Raw genomic sequence first — 25,847 nt, 5'->3', positions numbered from 1 at the left:
GTACCCAGTCTAGGTGGCACTTTTCCTCCTAAAGATACGTCAAATGGGTTATTTGACCCATTATGATAAAAATGGGTCTCAAATGAAAGGTATTTGAGAGTAGAAAACGAATTTGATATCCAATTTTGAAGTCAAGTGTTTTTGGGTACGCCCTAAAGCGCCCCCTTAACTGAACTTCATTTCCGTGGGGAATAAAATGGAGAATGGAAGTGCAGCACGAATTTGATATCCATATTTGAGTCGAAATGTCTGAGATGCCATCCCTCCTGTAATGAGAACATTACTCTAAGGAAGAACATTACAACATAGGAACCGAGAAGGGGCAAATTCTCACACATTATAAGTGCTTTCCGACTCAAGTTTAAACTCAATGTAAAGGGACCTTTCTTTTAGCCGAGTTCGAACGACGTGCCGCAGTGCAACACCTCTTTGTTCGATGTTCTCGCCAGGATTCGAATGCGTTCAACGTCATAGGCTACAATGACACGAATTCGATATCTGCATTCGGGGCAAAGTGTCCCCACCCTAAAAAGATATTCGAAAGTTAAAGAAGGCGCAGCGGAGCGGGCCCGGTTCGGCTGGTTATCCTATAAAATCAAATTTAATAAAACCCTCCGACAGTTGAGTCATCTGTTGCCCTTATACGAAGTACAAGGTCCACTTTTTTTTAAAACGCATTTTTTTTTTTAATTTTTTTTTTGTTTTGATTTATTATTTTTTACTAATAATACATGTTTGATGAATGTTTGCAAAAAAAACTTTATGCGGTCGGCACTCAGAACGGCATAGGCGTCGTAAATCATTCCTTTTACAGGATAAAATGAATTTGAGTCGCACAAGCACCAAATCTTTATATCGATCTTGGCAGGCTTTGATGGAATGTATTGTGTGAAGCGGGTGCGGCCTCTGTATGGGAATAACTGCTCATCAACGGTCACTGCATCATGCGGAGTGTTAGCTGCTGCCATGTGAGACTGCAACATTCGCCGAATATCATCAATAGCCGCAGTTTTGCTGTTGATAAGTCGCTGCTGTTGCGTTTTTCCATTGTTGAATCTAAGGCAATGTTTTATGCACTTCATACGATCTAATGCTAATGCAGCTTTATATATTGGACAGCGCGTTGGGCCACATAACTCTTCAAGAGGTTCACTATTCGATTTAGTGAGTACAGCATAGAAAATAATAGCCGAAAGAGTATCGAACTCTTTCAAAGTGATTGGTTTTCATTGATTTCATTCCTCTGTGTTAGTTAGATTTACCAAATTCCATGCAGCGTTCACTTCCATGCCTTTCAAATTTGATTCGCGTATTACAATGTACGCCATGTCTTTGGTGATGAGCGAGCGGAATATGGTAAACGGATCATATGTGGTTCCTACTGGTCCCGGAAAACAAGCCAGAAGAGAGTGGATTTATAACGATTTCTTGAAATTTCAGTAAAAGGTCCCAGCGGACCTTTTCCACACCAAACACATTTAAATCTCAATTTTTTTAAACGATTCTATAAAAAATTTCCTTGGAAAACATGTGGGGGTCGGGTATACTTCCATGGACCATCAAGTAGTAATTTCAGTTTGAAAATGAAAAAGGGACCCCAGGGACCTTCTCACCCGCCGGAGGGTTAAATTCTACAAAAAAAATTTACGAAAATTTCATCGAAAGTCAAGTTACGATTAATTTTTATAGAAAAATTACTTTTTGGATTATTTTCTATAAAAATTAAATTATGACATTTTTTTTTTTGTAAAAGTAAAGTTTTTCGAAATTTTTCAGGAATAGTTAAATTGTGTCGAAACTTTCAAATTTAGTCAAATTTTGACTAAATATTCTATGAAAATCCAATTACGAAAAAATTTTCCTACAAAATCTAGTATTGAAAACATTTTCTTTAAAAAATAAATTTTAACATTGTTTTTGAAAATATTTTTTCCACGAAATTTTCTTAAAAAAATTAATTTTTTTACGAAATTTATTTTTGGGAAATTTCAAAAATTTTTTTGAACATATTTTTTCCATAAATTTTTTAAGAAAATCTTATTTCGATAACTTAAGGGTTTTTTTTCTACCCTATGTTAGTAATAATAAAACGTGCCAAATCCGAACGAACCGAATCTTGAAAATCCACCCCAAAGGATTCTAATAAAGGGTGATTTTTTTGAGGTTAGGATTTTCATGCATTAGTATTTGACAGATCACGTGGGATTTCAGACATGGTGTCAAAGAGAAAGATGCTCAGTATGCTTTGACATTTCATCATGAATAGACTTACTAACGACCAACGCTTGCAAATCATTGAATTTTATTACCAAAATCAGTGTTCGGTTCGAAATGTGTTCAAATTTTGACAAATTTTGTTCAGCGATGAGGCTCATTTCTGGTTGAATGGCTACGTAAATAAGCAAAATTGCCGCATTTGGAGTGAAGAGCAACCAGAAGCCGTTCAAGAACTGCCCATGCATCCCGAAAAATGCACTGTTTGGTGTGGTTTGTACGCTGGTGGAATCATTGGACCGTATTTTTTCAAAGATGCTGTTGGACGCAACGTTACGGTGAATGAACACATTTCGAACCGAACACTGATTTTGGTAATAAAATTCAATGATTTGCAAGCGTTGCTCGTTAGTAAGTCTATTCATGATGAAATGTCAAAGCATACTGAGCATCTTTCTCTTTGACACCATGTCTGAAATCCCACGTGATCTGTCAAATACTAATGCATGAAAATCCTAACCTCAAAAAAATCACCCTTTAAAAATGTACACAAATGAAATTATTTGAAATTATTATTTATATGGGAGCTATATCAGGTTATGATAAGGGGCCTTCTTTTTATAGCCGAGTCCGAACGGCGTGCCGCAGTGCGACGTCTCTTTGGAGAAAAGTTTTACATGTCATAGTACCTCACAAATGTTGCCAGCATTAGGAGGGGAAAACCACCACTGAAAATTTTTTCTGATGGTCTCGCCAGGATTCGAACCCAGGCGTTCAGCGTCATAGGCGGACATGCTGACCTCTGCGCTACGGTGGCCTCCGTTGAGCTTAAACTTGAATTGGGCTGCAATCATTGATATGTAAGAAGTTTGCCCCTGTTCCTTAATGGAATGTTCATGGGCAAAATTTGCAAATTTTTATATCAGGTTATAGACCGATTTGCACCCTACTTACAACGGATGTTGGAAGTCATAACAGAACACTACGTGCAAAATTTTAGCCAAATCGAACAAGAATTTAGGCCTCTAGGGGCTCAGTGTCTCAAAAGGAAAGATCAGTTTATATGAGAGCTATAACAGGATCATACCTGGCGCGGATGTTGGAAGTCATAGAAAAATACTACATGCTAAATCGAATAAAAATTGACGCTTCTAGAGGCCCACAAAGTAAAGTCAAAGGACGATTTTATACGGGAGCTATAACTAACTATGAATTGATACAGAGATCTACATCAACAAGAAGTATCTGTGAAAAATTTCAAGCGGTTATCTTTTGCCGATCCGAAGGACGCTATCGCGATTTGGATAGACGGACCAACGGACATGGCTAGGTCGACTTAAAATGTCAAGATGATCGATTGTAGGGTTGCAGATCAATATTTCGAGTTTTTAACAAACGGAATGACTGGATTAGCGGTGGGTAAAAATATTAGTTGTTTCCTTTTTGAGTACAACACTTTGACTAATTCCTTAAATATTTCAACGTAAAAGCTTTTCAAAGTCACCCTTAAACAAATTTAGAATTTCCATTTAGCCATTGATTAATGACCAAATAATTTTAATTCGAAACTATAAAAATTCCCCCGCCCCTCCAACCACACAGTATAAATGGCAAAGATAAATTGATAATACAAATTTCTGCCTTTCAGCATCTTTAAGACGTCATATGCCAAAACACTATAACCACTGGCTATGACTACAAATCTGTTGTGCTCCCAGCCACCAATGGATGATGGTATGGCATGGCATGGTTTGGCAAAACTGCAAATTGCTTCGGTTGTAGCAAATGCTTCTGTTCAGCATTGCTCTCGTCAATTCAATTAAAACATAACGCCCAACTACTACCACTGCTGCTTTCAAATTTATTGCTGTAAACAAAAGGAAAAACACAGCGACGTAAAATATCGCAATAAATAATAAAAATTAAAAATATTTCCGAAAGATGGAAACAATTGCAGCGGCAGTTGAACAAAAGTCAATATGAACTATCGATGCCTACAAGGCGGTTGTGTAAACAAGAAAAAGGAAAAATTTTGCCCAGAATGCCATTGCCATTGCCATTGGCTACCCTCCCTCCCTTTCATACCAGAGCAGCAATAAGGTGATCCATAGAGGGAACCAGACCAGTCATAATGTAAGGAAATATGTAAACGTTCTGGTTCTGGTTGTTTTGTTTTGTTCGATTCGGCTGGTGCTCAAAACTATTTGAAAAATTTCGATCTCAGTCTCCTTCCCCATTTTAAGTTGTAATTGAATCGTCGTTGTCCATGCTTCTGTTCATGTTGCATTCAATACTCGTACTTCCTTGCTGGGCTTTACAAACTCGCACACACACACACACACAGACACTCAGGCTCATATATCGTTTACGCTTACACGCACAAATGTCCATGATCTTCAATAATAATATGATAGTCACGGGCAATGCCACCAAACAGCATCCGGCCAATGAGTTAATACACTGTATATAACAATTGAATATTTTTATGATTTTTTGTTTTGATTTTTTTAGCATTGTGGATTTAATTTAATTTAATTTGAAACTCTTAAGAACATTAACAGGGTAGCTGCCACAAAATGTTATCAATAAATTGTTGTGCAAAATATTTTTATTGTTTCAAATGACAAGAATTTATGGAAGTTATCTAAATTCCAAAGTCCATTCACTTTTGCTCAATATGAACACCCCATTGAAGTGACTTACTCGGGATCTTTAGTTTTTCTGTTTTCCCCTTCACATTCATATTTGTATTTCCTTTTCTTATTTTAAAGCATTTTTTAGATTTTTGATAAAAATGCATCTTGGTTACGTTGTGATCCCACCATGTCGCCGATGAATGAATCACCCCTTTGTAGGTTAGGTTGGAGGGCACGCGACTAGCAACCTCGATTACTAGCCGCTTCACTCGCAGACCTTAGGTCCAATGTGTTAACCCTAGAAGAAAGTGGAAGGGAAGAAGATGGAGAAAAAGTAGATTAACATAAACCAAAGAACGATAAAAGACAGCAATAGGGGCAGTAAACGAACTTTAAGGTTTTTTTTTTTGATCATACTCACTGTCGTCGGTATGATCCAGTCAGTTATTTCAGTCCTTTAAAGAACTCAAGATTAACAAGAGATCTAAGAGCCCGTAGGGAAGATGTGTTCACTCATTATCATGAGTCTTCACCTCGCAATTGCTGGGCAGTGACACAACAGGTACTCGATCATCTCCAACTCCTACTCATAATCGCATATCCTGCAGATGTCTGCCTATGCCTGCACTTAGGGTCATATTAAATACCTGACGACTAATCCGGACTCCTATTAGCAGTCCTAAGTCAGGTTTTCTCAGCCCCAGTATAAGCGACGCACAGTGGGATAGAATCTAAAACACTAGTAAAAATATGCAGTGTGAGAACGAGTTGAGATCGAGGCTGGGGAGTCGACCGGAGTCGAGTTTCTGAGGCCGGACTCGAAATCGGAGTCGGACTATTGAGCCGTGGAGGTCTCACTGATTCCATAACAAGATCCGCGGTAACCAGCGATCCATTCCGGGCTAAGTCGTCTGCCGTTTCGTCGCTTCGTTCTCCCCAGCCAGCACCCAGCAAAGCCTGATAGCCCTTCCCATGGTTGGAAGAAGCTCTTTATATTTTCTAACCAGTTTCATCCTCACGCGGCCCGGCGCTAGAGCCTTCAGCGATGCTTAACTGTCCACGTATATGGTGACGGTCTGATCGGGCCGCTGCTTCCGCAGCTTCATCGTCTCCAGTGTCTTCAGCATCGCGAAGACCTCCTCCTAAAAGACGCTGCACCCATCCTCTATAGTCTATAAGAATCCCTGTTTTCAAGGAATTCAATGCAGACTTCTGCTCCAGTGCTCACAACCAATTAAGACCGCTCTGTGTATACACAAAGGGTCGCGGGAAGGACGGGGTGCCCCAAACGCCTTTGTTACTATTCTACCCAACATTTTGCCTTTGTCCCTCAGACACAGGATTACACTTTCGCTAAACGATTACGCATTCGTTCTATCCGTCTCCACCCGCGTCCTCATTACATAGTGCCTCGATCACGCTGTGAGTAAAGCACTTCCCGGTGACTAACTAGCCAGCGTTCTGCCCTTGACCCTCACAGTCAGGAGCAACGGAACCACTGACAACGGGTTCCTTCCATCCGCCTACACTCTCGCCCGGGTGACTTAGTGTCTCTATCACGCCGCGATTGGGTCACGTATCGGTAACCTAAGTAGACAGCATTTTGACCAGTGTTCCTCAGATACCGGAGCGGCTGAGCCGTTGGTCAAGCGTTCTTTCCATGCGTCAACACCCTTGTCCCGGTGAATCACGTAGTAGACAGCATTTTGTCCAGTGTACCTCAGATCCAGAACCCCTGAGCATTGGTTTCTGCAGACATGTCATTCAACGAAATCTAGTGTACCTCGGATACAGAGGCCCCTGAACATTGGTTTCTGCGGATATCTCGTTCGACCAAATCCAGTGTACCTCGGATACAGCGGCCACTGACCCTCGATTTCTGCGGATATCTCGTTTGACCACTTCCACGGTCCCTTGTTTTTTTTAGTTTACTTCGGATTCAGGGAACCCTAAGCCTTGGTTTCTGCGGATATTTGGTTCGACTACATCCACGTCCCGGGACCCCAACGCCTCTGTAACGCCGTAAGAGAAGCACGTTACGAGAAACTCTACAGCCACCGTGCTTTTTCGGTGTTCCTCAGTCTCCAGAACCACAGAGCAACCGTCTGCGTGTGCAATCCGTTCTATTTTATTTACCATATCATTGAGTGTAGTCCGAATAGAGCTTAAGCTCAATGATAAGGGGCCTCCTCTTTAAATCCGGGTCCGAACGGGTTGCCGCATAGGGACACCACTACGTAGAGAAGTTTTAACAAGGGAGGATACCTCATAAATGTTGCCACCATTATTGGAAGGATAACCACCGCTGAAAATCTTTCTGATGTTCATGTTCAACCCAGGCGTTCGGCGTTAAAGGGTAGCCTCCAATTCGCCTCGGTGGCCTGTAATGCGTCCGCCTATCGATGAATTTCGGAGTGCGGTAATCACATGACGTAGACAAGCCGCTGTGTAACAAGTAAATCACGCTCACCAGTGCCTAGCGCTTGATAGACCCGGAGGTCCCTGGATAAAGTTTTCTTTACGAAATTTTAAACAGTAATATCGGTGGTGCATTCCAAACTTTGTGAGACGTTTGCCCTGTTCCTTAATGGAATGTTGAGGGGCAAATATGCTGAAAATGTCAGGGCCTTGTAAAGTCCATGCCTATTTTGTGGGCCTTCGAAGTTGGTAACTACAGCCTTTCAAATATTTTTTTTACAGTTGAACGACCGATTTTGATCATACTTGGCACTATTGTTGGAAGTCTAAACAGAAAAGAACTTCAAAATTTCAACAAAATCGGATAACAAAAGGGGCTTACGAAGTCAAAACGAGTGATCTTTATCAGATACCTATTTGGACAATACTTGGCACGGTTGTTGGAATTCGTAACTAAACACAACGTGCGTAAGCCTAATTGAATAAAAACTGTGGCTTCCAAGAGATCAAGATGTCAAATCGGGAGTTCGGTTTACATGGGAGCTATATCAGGTTATGCGCCGATGTCATGGTTGTTTGAAGACGCAACGGATCACAACGCACAAACTTTCAGGGAATTTTTCCAGTTAGCTTGGGCAAAATTACCTTTCTCGCAAATACCTTTCATTTGATACCCATATTGTCGCAGTCGGCCAACATGCCCGCTTGGCGGGGATTAAGAAGGGGAGTTTCCCCAGGTTTTTTTACCTAATATATGGATATCAAATCAAGCATGGACCGATTTAACCAATTACTATCCCAACCCACATATATCAATAAGAGGTGTTTGATTAGAACTTCAAAAAACTAGCTTTAAGGTTTCGAAAGTTAATGTGCTATCAATAGACAGGCGGACGGACATTGGCCCAAAAAGCCAAGGGATTCATGGTCTCAAGACAGTATATCACGGAAATTTTAGCTCAAGGCAAGATTTCGAAATGATCATGTTTATTTTATAAATAAGAAATGTCAAAATTTCTCATAACTGTCCCAATTCAATACTCATATGCTGTTAACATACCCATACTCCAGCAAATATTTGTTCTCTACATTGGGGATATCAATTTTGGGGGTAAAAAATGTAGCTTGACTAACCAATACACGGGCAGCTTAAACACTTCGCAACTCACACTCTCACACACACGCACACTCACTAAAACACAAAACCCCTTTTAAACTACACTCAAGCAAATGCCTGTCATACCACAACCGCTAGCACTACTCGGGGGCACTTTAGCAAGCCACCCAGCCAGGCAGGCAAGCAGGCAGCAGGCGAACCAGCCATACCAGCCGATCGATAACTTCGTCATTTTCGACTCTCCAGCCGTCAATACGAACAAAAAACGCAGTATAGATTTAGCCCTCTTCATGAACACAACGTACAAATCGTCGTTAACGAGAAAGTCAATTTTAAAACGCCGCGATCGTTACTTTTTTGTTCTCCATTAAAGTGAAAATAACCACCGCCGCCGTCGTTTATTTAATATTTTAAGAAATTACCAAGAAGTTAAAAAAGGGAAAAGTTTAAAGCACAAGCAAATGCTTCATTAAAATCCATGAAATTATATCGAAAGTCTGTTTTAAGTGCTAAATGGGAAAATTATACAAAAGCATTTTGTTCTAAATATTTGTTGCTGTGGTAGATTTTTGTTGTTAATTATTTCACACCCTGCTCGTTGTTGTTGTCATCGTCGTCATAAGGCAGTGATAATAGAAGAAAGGCAGAAAGAAGCGCAACCAAAGGGTCGGAGAAAAGCGTTAATAAATCCAGTGTTAAAAATCGACGGATTTTTCAACGAGTGTTCTTCAAGCCAGCAAACACATCGAGAAAAAGTTTGAAAAATATTTCCAAAAAAAAAATTGCCATACAATTTGAAAGTCCTGTGAGCAAAGCTCAAAGGTATGATGAAGACCAAAAACAAAACCAAAAATGATTATCAAGTCTCTGAGTATAATAATAAGGCCCAATCCTCCACTTCAAGCCAAGTGGAAGATACCAATCAAACAAGAATGGTAGAATGCTCAACCAATGCCTGTGTTTGCTCTTTTAATGCAGTGTTTTGTTTTATTTTTATTTACTTTTTTTTTGTTTTTAAGTGGCAATTTTTGTGTGATTTCTATTGAATGGGATTGTGAAGTGTTCGTGTTCTCCGTAGTTTTCCATTTGTTTTGTTTTGTTTTTTGTCGCATTGCATTCAATCGCATTGAATAAATAAACGATTTGATAAGTAATTTATTTTGTTAAGCTTCCCTTAATAGGGGTGCTTCATTACATAAATTAACCATGACAATATGTGCGAGTGTGTATGCATGAATCAGTGAGCATTTGTTTTACTAATATTGTTAATTTAACTATTCGTAAATATACTGATACACCATGATGATCATCTTCAACGTAATCATCATTATCATGTGACTGTAAGACGCCAGAGCTAAAATATTGACAATTACCGTATCCCTGTTACACTGGGCGACAGAACTTTAAAAGAATAATTTCATAAAATTCAAGGTCTCTTAGGAATCAAAGGAATGCAAAATTAAAAGAATCACGGAAAAAATCAAATTTATGCGAAATCGGACCAAAAATCCATTAATAAACTAAATTTCGCGTCCTGTGTACCATTAGTTACCCTTAAATAGATGATATCGATAGGTTTTGTTACTTTGCATTCAACCGGATCAACAAAGCTTTGGTAGATGGGTAGGACACACATAATGATGTTAGCTTAGTGGAGTCCTCATGATAACCGTAGGGAGGTTCGCCTAGTAAAGGATATGGTGGAAAAAACTGGGAGTAAAGTGAAAGCGATGGTGCATAGTGAACAGCTTAAAAAATTTTCTGAAACTCTCTGATCCGTACATGATTGATGGGGATATATATGCGCTACAGTATCGATTTATGTAAGAACTGTATTTAAATGCGATCCGATTTAGTTCATTTCTAAGCGACCTTCGTCTATAGGAAGTATTTTGAGAACATTTAAAACGGTTAGCCATATTCATTCGGAGGATAATGTGATTTCACACAGATGGATGGACAGACAGATGGTTGGCCAAAGCGGGGGGATGGATGGACGAACAAATGGACAGATGAAAAAATCGAACATATGGAAAGATCGACAAATAGATGGAAAGATGGACAGATAGATGGACGAATGATGGATGGACGGAGAGAAGGACAGATTGACCAGCTGATAGATAGATGGACAGACAGGCAGATGTACAGATAAATAATAAGACGGATGGATGGACATATGGACGGACAGAGAGATGAAAAGGGAGATGGGCAACGGCCAGACAGTCGGGCAAACAGATAAATAGTGGATAAGATGGATAAGCAGAAGGACGATCAGATAAACGGACGAAGAAATGGACGCACAGACGGACGGACAGAGAGATGAAAAGACAGATGGGCAACGGCTAGATGGACGGACAGACAGAGGGATAGATGAGCAGATGGACGGACCGGGAGATGGACAGATAGACGGACAGACAGACAGACAGATAGAAAGCCAGACGGAATGATGCTCGGACAGACAAAGGGATAGATGAGCAGATGGACTGGCCTAGAGATGTACAGATAGACGAACTGAAATCAAAAGATAGACGGATGGAATGATTGATTGACAGACATATGCAAGGACGGACAGATAAACCGACAGACGGAGAGATAGACAGCCAGACGGATTGATGGACAGGCACAGGGACGAACCGACAGACAGAAAAAGTTGGTCGGACGGATAGGATGGTTGAAGGACGACATATGAACAGACAGCAGGTAAATAGATAGACGGACCGATGGATGGACGGAAAGATTAACAGACTGATGTGCAACGTACAGGTAGACAGTTGGACGGACAGATTGTTGGACAGACAGACGGACAAATTGTTGGACAGACAGACGGACAGTTTGTTAGATAGACAGATGAACAGACGGACAAATGAACGGACGAACAAATGGACTTACGAAGAGATGGGAAGACGGACGGAATAGATGGAAGGACAGATAGACAGACAGAGGGATGGATAAAATGACAGACAGATGGACGGACTGAAAGTAACAGATAGAGAGATGTAATGATGGATTGAGAGACATATGCAAGGACGGACCGATAAATAGATAGACCGACGGACGGAGAGATGAACAGACAGATGGACAAATGGACAGAACGGACAGACAGACAGACGGACAATTAAATGGACGAACAAAAATATGGCAGAACAGATAGATGGACAGATCGAGCGATAGAAAGATTGATGGACAAACAGACAGGCGGACAGAAAGTTGGACAGATAAATGGATGGAAAGATGAATGGACAAAGATGAACGGACAAAGTTTTTTTTTTCTTTTTCTATAGGAAAAAGTTCGTTAGCAACCTTTTTCTATAGGAAAAAGTTCGTCAGCAACCTTTTTCTATAGGAAAAAGTTCATCAGCAACCTTTTTCTATAGGAAAAAGTTCGTCAGCAACCTTTTTCTATAGGAAAAAGTTCGTCAGCAACCTTTTTCTATAGGAAAAAGTTCGTCAGTAACCTTTTTCTATAGGAAAAAGTTCGTCAGAAACCTTTTTCTATAGGAAAATGTTCGTCAGAAACCTTTTTCTATAGGAAAATGTTCGTCAGCAACCTTTTTCTATAGAAAAAAGTTCGTCAGCAACCTTTTTCTATAGAAAAAAGTTCGTCAGCAACCTTTTTCTATAGAAAAAAGTTCGTCAGCAACCTTTTTCTATAGAAAAAAGTTCGTCAGCAACCTTTTTCTATAGAAAAAAGTTCGTCAGCAACCTTTTTCTATAGAAAAAAGTTCGTCAGCAACCTTTTTCTATAGAAAAAAGTTCGTCAGCAACCTTTTTCTATAGAAAAAAGTTCGTCAGCAACCTTTTTCTATAGAAAAAAGTTCGTCAGCAACCTTTTTCTATAGAAAAAAGTTCGTCAGCAACCTTTTTCTATAGAAAAAAGTTCGTCAGCAACCTTTTTCTATAGAAAAAAGTTCGTCAGCAACCTTTTTCTATAGAAAAAAGTTCGTCAGCAACCTTTTTCTATAGAAAAAAGTTCGTCAGCAACCTTTTTCTATAGAAAAAAGTTCGTCAGCAACCTTTTTCTATAGAAAAAAGTTCGTCAGCAACCTTTTTCTATAGAAAAAAGTTCGTCAGCAACCTTTTTCTATAGAAAAAAGTTCGTCAGCAACCTTTTTCTATAGAAAAAAGTTCGTCAGCAACCTTTTTCTATAGAAAAAAGTTCGTCAGCAACCTTTTTCTATAGAAAAAAGTTCGTCAGCAACCTTTTTCTATAGAAAAAAGTTCGTCAGCAACCTTTTTCTATAGAAAAAAGTTCGTCAGCAACCTTTTTCTATAGAAAAAAGTTCGTCAGCAACCTTTTTCTATAGAAAAAAGTTCGTCAGCAACCTTTTTCTATAGAAAAAAGTTCGTCAGCAACCTTTTTCTATAGAAAAAAGTTCGTCAGCAACCTTTTTCTATAGAAAAAAGTTCGTCAGCAACCTTTTTCTATAGGAAAAAGTTCGTCAGAACCCTTTTTCTATAGAAAAAAGTTCGTCCGAACTTTTGTGTCTTTATCATAATCGTAAACCTCTTTTATACTCCATTCATTTGAGAGCGACAATGCTATGATCGGTATCTGATATGTATTGCGCCTAATGGGTTATGTATCCCGATCAGGGTGTTGTTTTTAGCCTCATTTGACCATTTTTTAGGAACCTTCTGCCTTCATTGAATTGAATCAAAGATATTTCCTTATTTTTCTAATAACAATACTCAGATTTTATTCCTATTTACAAAGGTCACATGTGCCATCGAAATCAGATATCTACATCAAAGCTATCACTTCCTCAAAACTTCTATTTAAAGGGTCTTTGAAACGAAATCTGCGAATTGCTGAATCGTGATCGACAAATGCTAATTCGAACAACAAAGTCCTTCACATCTGCTATTAATTTTTATGACACTTTCAGTTCCACCACAGCAAGGTCTTTTGTAGACCAGTGTAGGCATTTCCACCAGTTGAGTTGTTATATTAACTTTTCAGTACTCTGACGATGATATAGAAATAAACGGCATGGGACATTTATAGAACAGAGGAGGAGACAAGCTATTCATTCATTGACTCCATCGCCAACAATGATTGGTCATATCATGTTGTGGTGGTGTTGTTGTTGTTGTTGTTTTAAACACAGTGATCGTGCAATTTGCCATATGGACTATCGGGGTATGCTCTGAATCATTGCTGGTTTGGCAACACCAAGCAAGCAAATGATAGCATGGAATATTATGGAATTTGCCAAATCCTCAATGGACACATTGGATTGAAAGTTTTTTTATACCCACCACCGAAGGATGGTATATGAATTTTGTCATTATGTTTGCAACACATAGAAATATCCATTTCTGACCCTATAAAGTATATATATTCTTGATCAGCGTAAAGATCTAAGACGATCTAGACATGTCCGTCCGTCTGTCCTACTGCCCGTCCGTCTGTTGAAATCACGCTACACTCTTTAAAAATAGAGATATTGAGCTTAAGCTTTGCACAGATTTTTTTGTCCATAAGCTGGTTAAGTTCGAAAATGGGCTATATCGGACTATATCTTGATATAGCCCCCATATAGACCGATCCGCCGATTTAGGGTCTTAGGCCCATAAAAGCTACATTTATTATCCGATTTTGCTGAAATTTGGGACAGTGAGTTGTGTTAGACCCTTCGACATCCTTTGGTAATTTGGCCCAGATCGGTCCAGATTTGGAAATAGCTGTCATATAGTCCGATCCGCCGATTTAAGGTCTTAGGCCCATAAAAGCCACATTTATTATCCGATTTTGCTGAAATTTGAGACAGTGAGTTGTGTTAGGCCCTCCGATATCCTTCGTCAATTTGGCCTAGATCGGTCCAGATTTGAATATAACTGCCATATAGACCGATCCTCCGATTTACGGTCTTAGGTCTATAAAGCCACATTTATTATCCGATTTTACTGAAATTTGAAACAGTGAGTTGTGTTAGACCCTTCGACATCCTACGTCAATTTGGCCTAGATCGGTTCAATTTTGGATATAGCTGCCATATAGCCCGATCCTCCGATTTAGGGTCTTAGGTCCATAAAGCTTTATTATCCGATTTTGCTGAAATTTGGGACAGTGAGTTGTGTTAGACCCTTCGACATCCTTCGTCAAATTGGCCCAGATCGGTCCAGATTTGGATATAGCTGCCATATAGACCGATCCTCCGATTTAGGGTCTTAGGCCCATAATAGCCACATTTATTATCCGATTTTGCTGAAATTTGGGACAGCGAGTTGTGTTAGGCCCTTCGACATCCTTCGTCAATTTGGTTCAGATCGGTCCAGATTTGGTTATAGCTGCCATATAGACCGATCCTCCGATTTAGGGTCTAAGGCCCATAAAAGCCACATTTATTATCCGATTTTGCTGAAATTTCAGACAGTGAGTTGTGTTAGGCCCTTCGATATCTTTCGTTAATTTGGTCCAGATCGGTCCAGATTAGGATATAGCTGCCACATAGACCGATCCTCCGATTAAGGGTCTTAGGCCCATAATAGCCACGTTTATTATTCGATTTTTATGAATTTTGGGACAGTGAGTTGTTTTTGGCACTTCGACATTCTTCGTTAATTTGGCCCCGATCGGTCGAGATTAGGATATAACTGCCATATAGATCTCTCGGTTTTAGGTTTTGGGCCCATAAAAAGCGCATTTATTGTCGGATCTCGCCGAAATTTGGGACAGTGAGTTAAGTTAAGCCCATTGACATACTTCTGCAATATGGCACAGATCGGTCCAGATTTGAATATAGCTGCCATATAGACCGATCCTCCGATTTAAGGTTCTGGGCCATAAAAGGCGCATTTATTGTCCGATGTCGCTGAAATTTGAGACATTAACATCTGTGAGGCTTTTCGACATCCGTGTCGTATATGGTTCAGATCGGTTTATTTGTAGATATAGCTACTGTACGTATTAGTATTTGGTCCAAATCGGAACATATTTCGATTTCGAAAACTGTTATGGGAGAGAAGGTATGCAATATTCACCGGATTTTGATGAAAGGTGGTACATAACAGAACGTTTTACATGGTCATAGGGAATATTGTTTTTTTTTTTTAATGAGACAAAAGTTAAATCCTACAATTGGTCCTGCTCTCATTCAACTGAAACTATGGAAACGCAAACCTTTTCTAGTAGGACATCGAACCCATGATCTATGCACTGGTAATCCGAGCTAGCTTTCAATATTTCTACAGAGATGATGAACTATAGTACTAATCGTGGTTACTCTCTAGAGCAAGTAACTCTCTAGTCCAAGTAACTTGCAACAGACGTTTTATCAGTCTGCAGACAGAGAGTATACATTCTAGAGGGTATTTTGGACTCTTTCATTGATTCAAACAACCATTATTACCTAATAAATTATTTTCGTATTCGTTTTTTCTATCATGGGTTTATTTCGCTCTCTCTCTCTACGACCACCGTTCAATAAACCCCTTTTCGATCGTTTCTGTGTACTTAGTGTGGTTTTATTTACATAGTGCTTGTCCAATATTTGCCAAGTAATCTCTATCGATCATTGTTTTTGCTTGAAACTGGTAGCTGAACTGACATTTGTTGTACTTTGTTTATTTTTTTGCCCAAGTCGTTTTATTTAACCATCTAAATGTCCGTCTGTCAGTATGTCTATATCAAAGACTGCACGTCATGTGCCGTTGCCCGCCGCCGTTTGGCGAGCAATTGCCGCAGAACAACCCCCACGACGACGAGGTTAATACCATGCCATAATACCTTTAATTAAGTTTTCCAAAAACATAGATTTGACAAAAAGATTTCCACTGGAGGAATTAAAATCTTAATTATGAAAAATGTTTTTTACGATTCGTATGTTTGCTGAGTTGTGTTTTGTGGTATACGAGGGTTGCCTTTTATATATCGACATAAGAGAACAGAACAGAAGTGCTTCGTGCTCGAGGAACTTTTGTTGGATTTGGCTCATCTTGAAATACCCATATAGTCGACTGCTGTTTTCTTTCATATGTGTAAATTCACGATTCATCACCTGTCAGGATGTCATAGACGTGTTTTGAAGCACCGTGATCGTATTTTTGGAACATTTATTTCGACCAATCGACACGAGCCCTTTTTTGAGCGATTGCAATATGGAATGTATGCTGGTTTGCAATATTGAATGTATGATGGCCCGTCCCACTAATGCCTAAGGTTGTCTCAATCTCACGATCGGTCACATGACCATCTTGCAATATCAGTTGGAGCACAGCATCAATGGTTTTTGGAACTACAGGGTGGCTGATGAATATTGCTACAATGATGAATATTGCTACATTTTTTTTTCGGTGTATGGAATACATTTTTCTTTTATTCATGTTAAATTAAATTATTAAATTAATTATTAAATTATTATTAATTAAATTAATTAATTAATTAATTAAATTAATTATTAAATTATTATTATTAAATAGAAAAAAAGTTATTACATTTTTTTTTGGTAGCGGCTTTCATCAGCCACCCTGTACAACTGATTTTGGACGATTTTCACGAAATTCGTCTTGAAGTGATCTACAACCTCGGTTGAATTCACCCTACCACCGATAAACACTGGTCTTTGATAGATCTTCATAGCCAAAAACTGAACTAAGTCCTTCGATGCACTGTTGTTGAGTCAATCCACGCCAAAAGTTGTAAAAAAAAATCGCACGAAAATGATCGCGATTAAATCCATTTTTTTTGGGAGAGATGAATATTTTAAATTACTGTAAACAACACAAATAGCGCTCGTATGGCAAAAGGTTTGAGTATGTATAACCTCAAAAATGGCAAAAATTTACAATAGAGCTGTCAGTTGGCAGATTGCAACACAAGGGTTTTCCAATCCCAAAATATAAAATGCAACCCTCGTATTTGTTTTGTTTTTATTTATTTTGTGTTTTGCACAATAAAAGCGCATGTGTTTGCTATGATAGGTCCGAGGTATGTTTAAACAATTTTTGAAAGATATAATTTTATTTTATGTATTAAAAATATCACTATAGGATAGGGGGTATTCTAACCACGTCATTCCGTTTCTTTATTATTTAAGCCTTATAGTATCGATCTGCGACCCCAAGTGTATGTCCAAGATAATGTCCGATTTAGGGTTGTTTTCGAGGGTGAGGTGGACCCCCATACACTTGGCCCTGGAAATATATCAGCATCGTACTCTACTCTCAAATATCATTTATTTGAAGCCCATATTGTCAAATTGCCTCAAAATTGCATATCAAATTCGTTTTCTAATCTCAAATACCTTTCATTTTAACCCCTTATTGCTAAAGTCAAGGTGTATTGGCCTTAAAACCAACAATATCGAGCTCAACTCTCTTTAAGACCCAAATTGTCATGGTAAGCAAATACGTCCTATTTGTGGGTTTTTGTGGGGATGGGACGTCCCCTAGTCAGTTGGTCCCGAATGTTGATACCAAATAACTTTCATTTGAGCACCATATTCCCATAGTCGCCAAACATGACCGGTTTGGTGGTGTATTCGGGGATGGGACGCCATCTTAATGAGTTGTCCCGAAAATATATGTCAGATTCGTGTTCTACTCTGGGGAGGGGTACACTTGGCCCCACATTTCAGATTCGTACTCTACACTCTAATATCGGTTTTTTGTTTAGTCCCATATTGCCATGGTCAGTACAAAAGTCCTGTTTAGGGGTTGTCTTGGGGATGGTGTGGATCCCCAGAAACTTGGTCCCACGTTTTGATATCAAATTCGTATTCTACTCGCATATACATTTCATTTGAGTCCCATATTCCCATGGTCGATAAACATATCCGATTTAAGGGTGTTTTGGGGGTTGGGGTGGTCCCCGCACACTTGGTCCGACAATTGGATATCAGAGGCTTTTTCTAATCTTAAATACCTTTCCTTTGAGTCCCATATTGTCGTGATTGGTGGATGTATAAATTTCGTACTTTTTTTGTGGGGGGGGGGGGATGTGGGTGCTGCCTCCTTAGGTAGCCCATCCGAAATTTCGATACCAAATTCTTGTTTTTAGGTTACTATAAGAGAGCCTACTAAATTTCGCCTAAATCGCACCACCCATCTCCGAAATCTGGTGTTTCTGAAAATTAGGGTACGCCCCCTCTTCAGATATCTAAAAATTTAGTAGCCTATTTTCACCATGGGTAATTATATAGCATCTGTGAAAATTTCAAGAAAATCAGTTCAGCCATTTTTGAGTCTATACGGAACATACATACAAACGAACACAAATTTATTTTTATATAAGACAAGCTGAGCCCGGCCCGCTCTGCTGCGCCCGATAATGCTATGTTGGAGAGGAATACCCTAAATTTGGAAATGTATGCCTAAGTTCAGTTGAAAATTTAGTCCAATTTTGCTGTGGATTTTCTACACTCAAATACCTCTTATTTAAACCCCACATTGCAATGGTCAGTAAAAGTCCTTCTTGGGGTGTGTTGTACCCCCCAGAGACTTGGTCCCAAGAGTTAAAGTCAATTTCGTCTACATACAATTACCTAGATTTTGAAACCAAATTTTTGTTCTTCAGTTGCTGTAAGTGTGGAAATAAAATTTCTCCTAAATCGCTCAAGCCATCTCCGAGATCTGGTATTTTTGAAAATTTGAGTAAGGGGGAGGGTCCCTTACCCTTTTTCTATGGCAAAGGAAGGCACTTAAACTACCTTAAACACCGTCTCGGGTGGGAAAGTTAAAAAATAATACCGCAAACAACTGCAAGGAAATTCCTTTATTTTATTTTCTTTATTTAAAGGACCGATAGGTTGTCATAACAAAGATAAATGATGTATGATTAATTTTAACCACTCTGCCCTTTGTCTGTTAATGTTGGCTTATCCATATTAGCGCCATCTATTGGCTGTTTTCAATTGGATCAACTAAATCCAATTTGATCAACTTAATCCAATTGTTTCAACTAAATCCAATTGGATCAACAAAATCCAATTGGATCAACTAAATCCAACTGAAAACAGCCAGTAGATGGCGCTAATTTAAATATTAGTGCTACTCGCTTGGAGTGGATCATCATGTGGTGTTTGTCTATAAATGACTATATATAACTACCTATTAAATAGTCATCATTTAGTCTTTTTTTAAATCAAATCAAATTGCCTTTTTAAACGATTTTCTTTGTTAAACAACTAATTTGTCAGTCTATATAATTGGTGCGGTGGCGATAGTTCCTACTATTAAACCATGAAAAATTTTTGAACAAAAAAGTATTGCCCAGCAGCGCGTCGTTTAGTCTTGCGTATAGATGAGCTTTTAATGGTTGCAACCTTAACGTTAAGGGTTGAAACTCCTGGTATCACGCTGAACGTCATAATTTTGGGGGTAAGGCGGCCTACATTTAGTTGTGTTAATTGAATCACACAGTGTTCTGTTAGGTCTTTATGATTGATCGACTGTTTTGGGCAGAGGTGTTCCGTTAGATATATGAGCAGAATAAATATGTCAGATTCGCATTCCACAACCTTATACCCTTAATTTAACCCCATATTATAATGATTTGTGTATACAGCCGTTTGGTGGAGGGCGTCTATATGGGGGTTGTGCGCCACACCCCATCTGCCACTTGACCAAAAATTTGAATGACGCACTCTACTCAAAAAAATCTATCATTTGATTCCCCATTGTTTTAATGGGTCAAATAACCTATTGGAGGAGATTTTAGGAGGTGAAGCCCCACCTAGAGTCTTTGATACACAATTTAATTTCATATTTGTAATCTGCTCTCAAATGCCTTTCTGAGTTCCATCAAGCTATGATCGAGGTCACCGTAGCGGAGAGGATAGCACGTCCGCCTATGATGCTGAACGACATGGGTTCAAATCCTGGCGAGAACATCATAAATATTTTCAGCGGTGGTTATCCCCTCCTAATACTGGCGACATTTGGGAGGTACTGTACCATTTGGTATGGCAGCCATGCAAAAACTTCTCCACAAAGAGGTGTCGCATTGCTGCACGCCATTCGGACTCGGCTATAAAAAGGAGGCTTAAAACTTGATGCGGACAGCACTCATTGATATGTGAGAAGTTTGCGCCTGTTCCTCAAGGGAATGTTCATGGGCAAATTTGCATTTGCATTGACCGAGTAATATTCCCATTTAGGGGACTAATCGGGAATGGGGCGATCATCAATTACTTTGACCTCATTTTTATGTCATATTCGTAGTCTACTCCCAAATACATTTCATTTGGGTCCTATATTGATATGTACGGAGGCCACCGTAGCGCAGAGGTTAGCATGTCCGCCTATGACGCTGAACGCCTGGGTTCGAATCCTGGCGAGACCATCAGAAAAAATTTTCAACGGTGGTTTTCCCCTCCTAATGCCTCTTCTCTTGAAAGAGGTGTCGCACTGCGGCACGCCGTTCGGACTCGGCTATAAAAAGGAGGCCCCTTATCATTGAGCTTAAAACTTCAATCGGACTGCACTCATTGATATGTGAGAAGTTTGCCCCTGTTCCTTAGTGGAATGTTCATGGGCAAAATTTGCATTTTGCATTGATATGTTCGTCCAATATGTCTGTTTAGAGAAGTTTTTGGGTTGGGCGACCCCTAGGATACTTAAACTCAAGTTTTTATACGATATTCGTACTCTACTCTCCAATTTCTTTCATTTGATAACCATATTGTTCCTACCGGTCCACTTTTGATTTTGGGTGGCGTTTTGGAGTCCGCCCCCTTCCAATATCAACAAATTATGTATTTCCGAATTCCTTTCATTCGTCATATTGTCATTAACGTCCAATTAGCCTATTTTAGGGGGTTTTGGGGTCGGGGTGGCCCCCCAATTACTAGGACCCAATTTTTAATATAAACTTCGTACTCTACTCTTGAATACCTTTCATTTGATTTTCATACCAAATTTCTTCAACATTTGATTTTCTTAGAAAAAATCTTGCCGTTGGGAATCTTTTCCCAACGGCAACAATCCGATGGAAACTAAAATTCACAATAGCACTGATTCTTGAATGGCATGGCTCGGTGATATCTAACCATGATTCTGAAAGCTGGCAATTTCTTTTTTCAGTTCATGAAAACAATTTCTTCTCTCTGATAACTATTGTGGTCATTACGTTCATCAACCCCCTTAGAACTAAATAACTACCATTATGTTGCCATTTTGTTAAGATTATGACTTTTTTGCTTCCTAGATTTTTGCATACTGCACCACTGTGCAAGCAATCAAGTGGTAGCCCACACTATATTCAGAATCATTCTTATGATTAGTAATTACTTTCTTATCGTATTCAATCTTTTGTTTGCCACCGACTAGAAATCCAATTCTGGATTTTTTATTGTATTTCTGGGAAATTGCAAAATCATAAAAGAAAAAAGAAAAAAAAAAAAACAACAGAAACTCATGACTTGACTAGCGCCCCCAAAAATTCCGATAACAGCATTCGTAGATAACAACAAATAAGCAAAACCATGACCGATATAGGCTAAAGACACAACAATTTAACGATGTGTATGGACGTAGACTTGAAGCTTTTATGAGTTATAAAAACAAAAATTATAAAAACAAATAGATAAGGCAAGGAAATCAATATAAAATTTATTTATTTTGGACAAATTGATTATATGTGATTTAGTTGTTAAAATGCCAACAAAAGTCATATTTAATTGACTTGGTCAGAGGGAACTTGGTCATAAATATTGAAGATTTATTAGGCAAAGATTCAGGGACTTGTTTGAATGGAAGCTATGCCTATAAAGCATAGCAGAACCCAGTTATTTCTGGGCAATCCATGGAGAAAGGAACACTATCATTGTAGACACTAGTGTTGGTCGTTATTTGCTCATGGTTCAAATGTCAAAGTTTCCTTGAAAATAGCAAAGTCTTAACTATTCATAGAACCCTTCCCTACCGAAGTGTGTAACCGGCCAAAGACTTGCTTTATTTTTAAATTTTTCAAACGCAATCATTCTTTCAAACCTTTTTTATTTGTACAACAACTCAAAAATCCTTTAAAGTTGTTATTACCAAACATGTTTTTTTTTGTTTTAAAAATTCATTGTAATTTTATCTCCTCACTAAAGTTTCAGAGTTTTGTTCTACCCTTGACTGCCATCAGCTGTGACACTGGGTACGCTAGCAGCGAAAATTGTTATTTATAGAAATTTATCGAAAAAGGCAGACATTTTAGACGAAATAAACGTCTGAAAGTTGCCAAGGCGTGTCAAATAAATCGCAATCAATTAAAAACTCGATTTTCGATATTTTTTGCCAGCCAGCCATCCAGGTGACAATGTCTGGTATGAACACAATCGTTGTTTTATTGTTTTTGTATTGATTTGGTTTTTGTTTTTCAATATTTTACTTTTATTTTTTATTAATACTGGTACTGTTATTTATGAATATTTTTCATTGTCATGAAATGTTGTTGGTTTTATGATTATGGTGGCTTAATGATTGAGAGCGTAAATGTGATAAAAAAAAGTACAAAATTGCCAATGTGCAATCTTTGGAACTGAATTGAGAGAAATTTTATTTGGGTTCTACATAATGGTCATACAAGTGGGAAGAAGGAATTGGTTGTATAAGAAGAAAATTAAAAGAATCTGTTTTTAAAAGTTTTAGAAAAATAAATAGGTGGAAGCCTGTAACCTTTTAGTGGAATGGCAATCTGATGAGGACTCTTGGCAAGGCCGAAATCGCGATCATTCCAGCCAGCCTAATTCATTAATGCACACCACATTTGGCGGGTCTCTTTGAAGAGTTTTGATTTTTTGTTTTTCTATTCGAAATATGAGATCTTAGAAAATTGTTTAAGAAAATTTTAAAAACTTTATAAAAAAAATTTACAAAATTTTTTTTTTTAAAAAATTTTAAAATTTTTTAAGTTTTGTCAAAATTAAATTTAAAAAAAAATTTTATTTGAATTTTTTTAAAAAAAAAAATTTGTAAATTTTATTATAAAATTTTCTTAAACTATTTTTTTAAAATCTCATTTTGTTAATGAATGTTCTTAACTTAGACCAAAGTGTTTTTATTTTTGTTTCTATTTTGAATGGAAAGGAAAAAATCAAAACCCTTTTAAGAGACCCGCCAAATGTGGTGTGCGTTAATATATTGGGCTGGCTACAATGACCGCGATTTCGGCCTTGCCAGGGGTCCTCATCAGATTGCCATGCTACTAAAAGATTACAGGCTTCCACCTGCTTTCGACAGACGGGCGGATATGGCTAAATCGACTTAGAATGTCTAGACGATCAAGAATGTATATAATTTGTTGGGCTTCAAGTCAATATTACGAACGGAGGAGGTCACCGTAGCGCAGAGGTTAGTATGTCCGCCTATGACGCTAAACGCCTGAGTTCGAATCCCGTCGAGACCATCAGAAAAAATTTTCAGCGGTGGGTTTCCCCTCCTAATGTTGGCAACATTTGTGAGGAACTATGCCATGTAATGTTGGCAACATTTGTGAGGAACTATGCCATGTTAAACTTTTCTCCTAAAAGATGTCGCACTGCGGCACGCCGTTCGGACTCGGCTATAAAAAGGAGGCCCCTTATCATTGAGCTTAAAACTTGAATCGGACTGCACTCATTGATATGTGAGAAGTTTGCCCCTGTTCCTTAGTAGAATGTTCATGAGCAAAATTTGCATTTGCATTACGAACGGAATGACAAAATTAGTAGACCCCATTCTATGGTGGAGGATAAAAATTCACATTGGTCTAAGTTGGAAGGAAATTCAATAATAAAATGAAATATTTTGCTAATCAAACAAAAGGACTTGGTTGTATCATATCCTACGCCGGCCTCGCGATGTTATTGTGAGAAATATCCTAGAGTGGAATCCGCAAGGATAACCAAGGAAGGGATGCCCTAGAAACATATGGATTAGCTGTACGAAAATGGAGTTGAAATTAATCCGTATATCGTGGAACCAAACCAAGGCCCCAAAGAGCAAAAACCAATGAATTTTGTGAAATTGTTAAAGTTTTTTAAAATTAATTTTTTTTCTTTTCGTAATTTTTCGAATATTTTCCAGTGCTAGATCATATGCAATGCCTTCTATTCAAAGAAAATCATTCAAAACACTTTAACTGGTTAGTGGATCACGATTTTTAATACACCATGTATCTTCATCACCAGCTTTGTCAAATTAAGATGTCCTACATACCCAAAGACTATTGTGTACGGTGTAGAGCACGCTTTTGTTTTAAAACAGTGATTAATAAGTCCTCTAACTCTCTTTAGCGCAGCAAGAGAGAAGAAAGCCTTACTTTCCACTATTCCGATACAAACCAATCATCAAACAACAAACACATCAACATTGTCAAACTCTTTTCGTAGTTCACTTGAACATTCTTTGAATGACACTGCAATGCTTTTTGTGCTTAGGAGGCATTGCAAATTGCAAATTTTGCCCATGAACATTTCACTAAGGAACAGAGGCAAACTTCTCACATATTAATGAGTGTTCCGATTCAAGTTTTTAAGCTCAATGATAAGGGGCATCCTTTTTATAGCCGAGTCCGAACGGCGTGTCTCAGTGCGACACCTCTTTGGAGAGAAGTTTTACATGGCATAGTACCTTACAAATGTTGCATTTGGAGGGCATAACCACCGCCGAAAAATTTTCTGAAGTTTCTGCCAGGATTCGAACCTAGGCATTACGCGTCATAGGCGGACATGCCAACTAACCTCTGCGCTACAATGTTCATCAGGTTCACTAATTGAAGGTGAGGTCACTTACGAAAACATAAAGTGAATAGGCCCCATGAACATTATTAAAGATGTCAAATCTGGTGATGCAAAATGTCATCAAAAAGGAGAAAACGTAAACAAAGGATGAATGTAAAAAGAAAACAAGCTGACATTGGCTTAACCTCATTCAGTGATATTTGTTGGTTTTTCTTCCGAGACGAGCTCAATGTTCGGAGATTGCAAATGAAAAGAGGAGAGCCACAGATTACAACACACACCAACCACTATGGGACGCTTTTCGTCTTTGGTTAGAAGACATTTCAACCATATTAGATGTGATGGCTTCAAGGGCCGTGCGCTGATATGTTGTATTTGAATCTTATTAATTGCGAAAACGCAACTATTATACAATTTCCAAATTAACCACGCTCGACAACCCTGTCAATTAGCTGTACTTTTTCCCAATGCATATGTTTTTGTGTAATAACAGACTTTTTTTCTGCGACAATTACACTACTAGCGGTACACATGATTCTGTGCATCTGTTGGAAGTTGTATTGATGGCTTCGAACGCTAGGTAACTATAGGTTCGAATCCTGACCGGGCTGTGCCGAATTTTTTCATTTTAAAGTTTTTTTGCCTATAAGGGCGAAAATCATTATTCAGTGAATCCTGAATGTTCATTGAACATCTCACATCGACTTATCAAGAATATGTATTTTCTATCAGATTAAGATATTTATGGGAACACAATGCACGAAAGCGTATAAGTGAGTCTGACGGCAGACTGCCACTTAAATCTAACCTAAC

At 38.6% G+C, this 25,847-nt stretch overlaps 1 protein-coding gene across 5 annotated transcripts in view; it reads left to right on the top strand.

The window, feature by feature from the left end:
- Positions 1-25,847, top strand: part of LOC106089503 (cGMP-dependent protein kinase, isozyme 2 forms cD4/T1/T3A/T3B) — a 192,351-nt gene that overhangs the window by 29,889 nt on the left and 136,615 nt on the right. The window contains exon 1 of one of the 5 annotated variants that reach the window (XM_059365378.1): positions 8,695-9,207. The exons of the other annotated variants lie outside the window; for them this stretch is intronic. The gene's annotated coding sequence lies outside the window, so the exon portion shown is untranslated. Of the gene's footprint in view, positions 1-8,694; positions 9,208-25,847 lie in introns of those variants that run through there. 5 annotated transcript variants of the gene reach the window in all.

Source organism: Stomoxys calcitrans, chromosome 3 (assembly GCF_963082655.1).
Source record: "Stomoxys calcitrans chromosome 3, idStoCalc2.1, whole genome shotgun sequence".
Lineage (NCBI taxonomy): Eukaryota > Metazoa > Arthropoda > Insecta > Diptera > Muscidae > Stomoxys > Stomoxys calcitrans.
The sequence above is the reverse complement of the archived record's forward strand: the minus strand, read 5'-3'. Positions and strand labels throughout refer to the sequence as shown.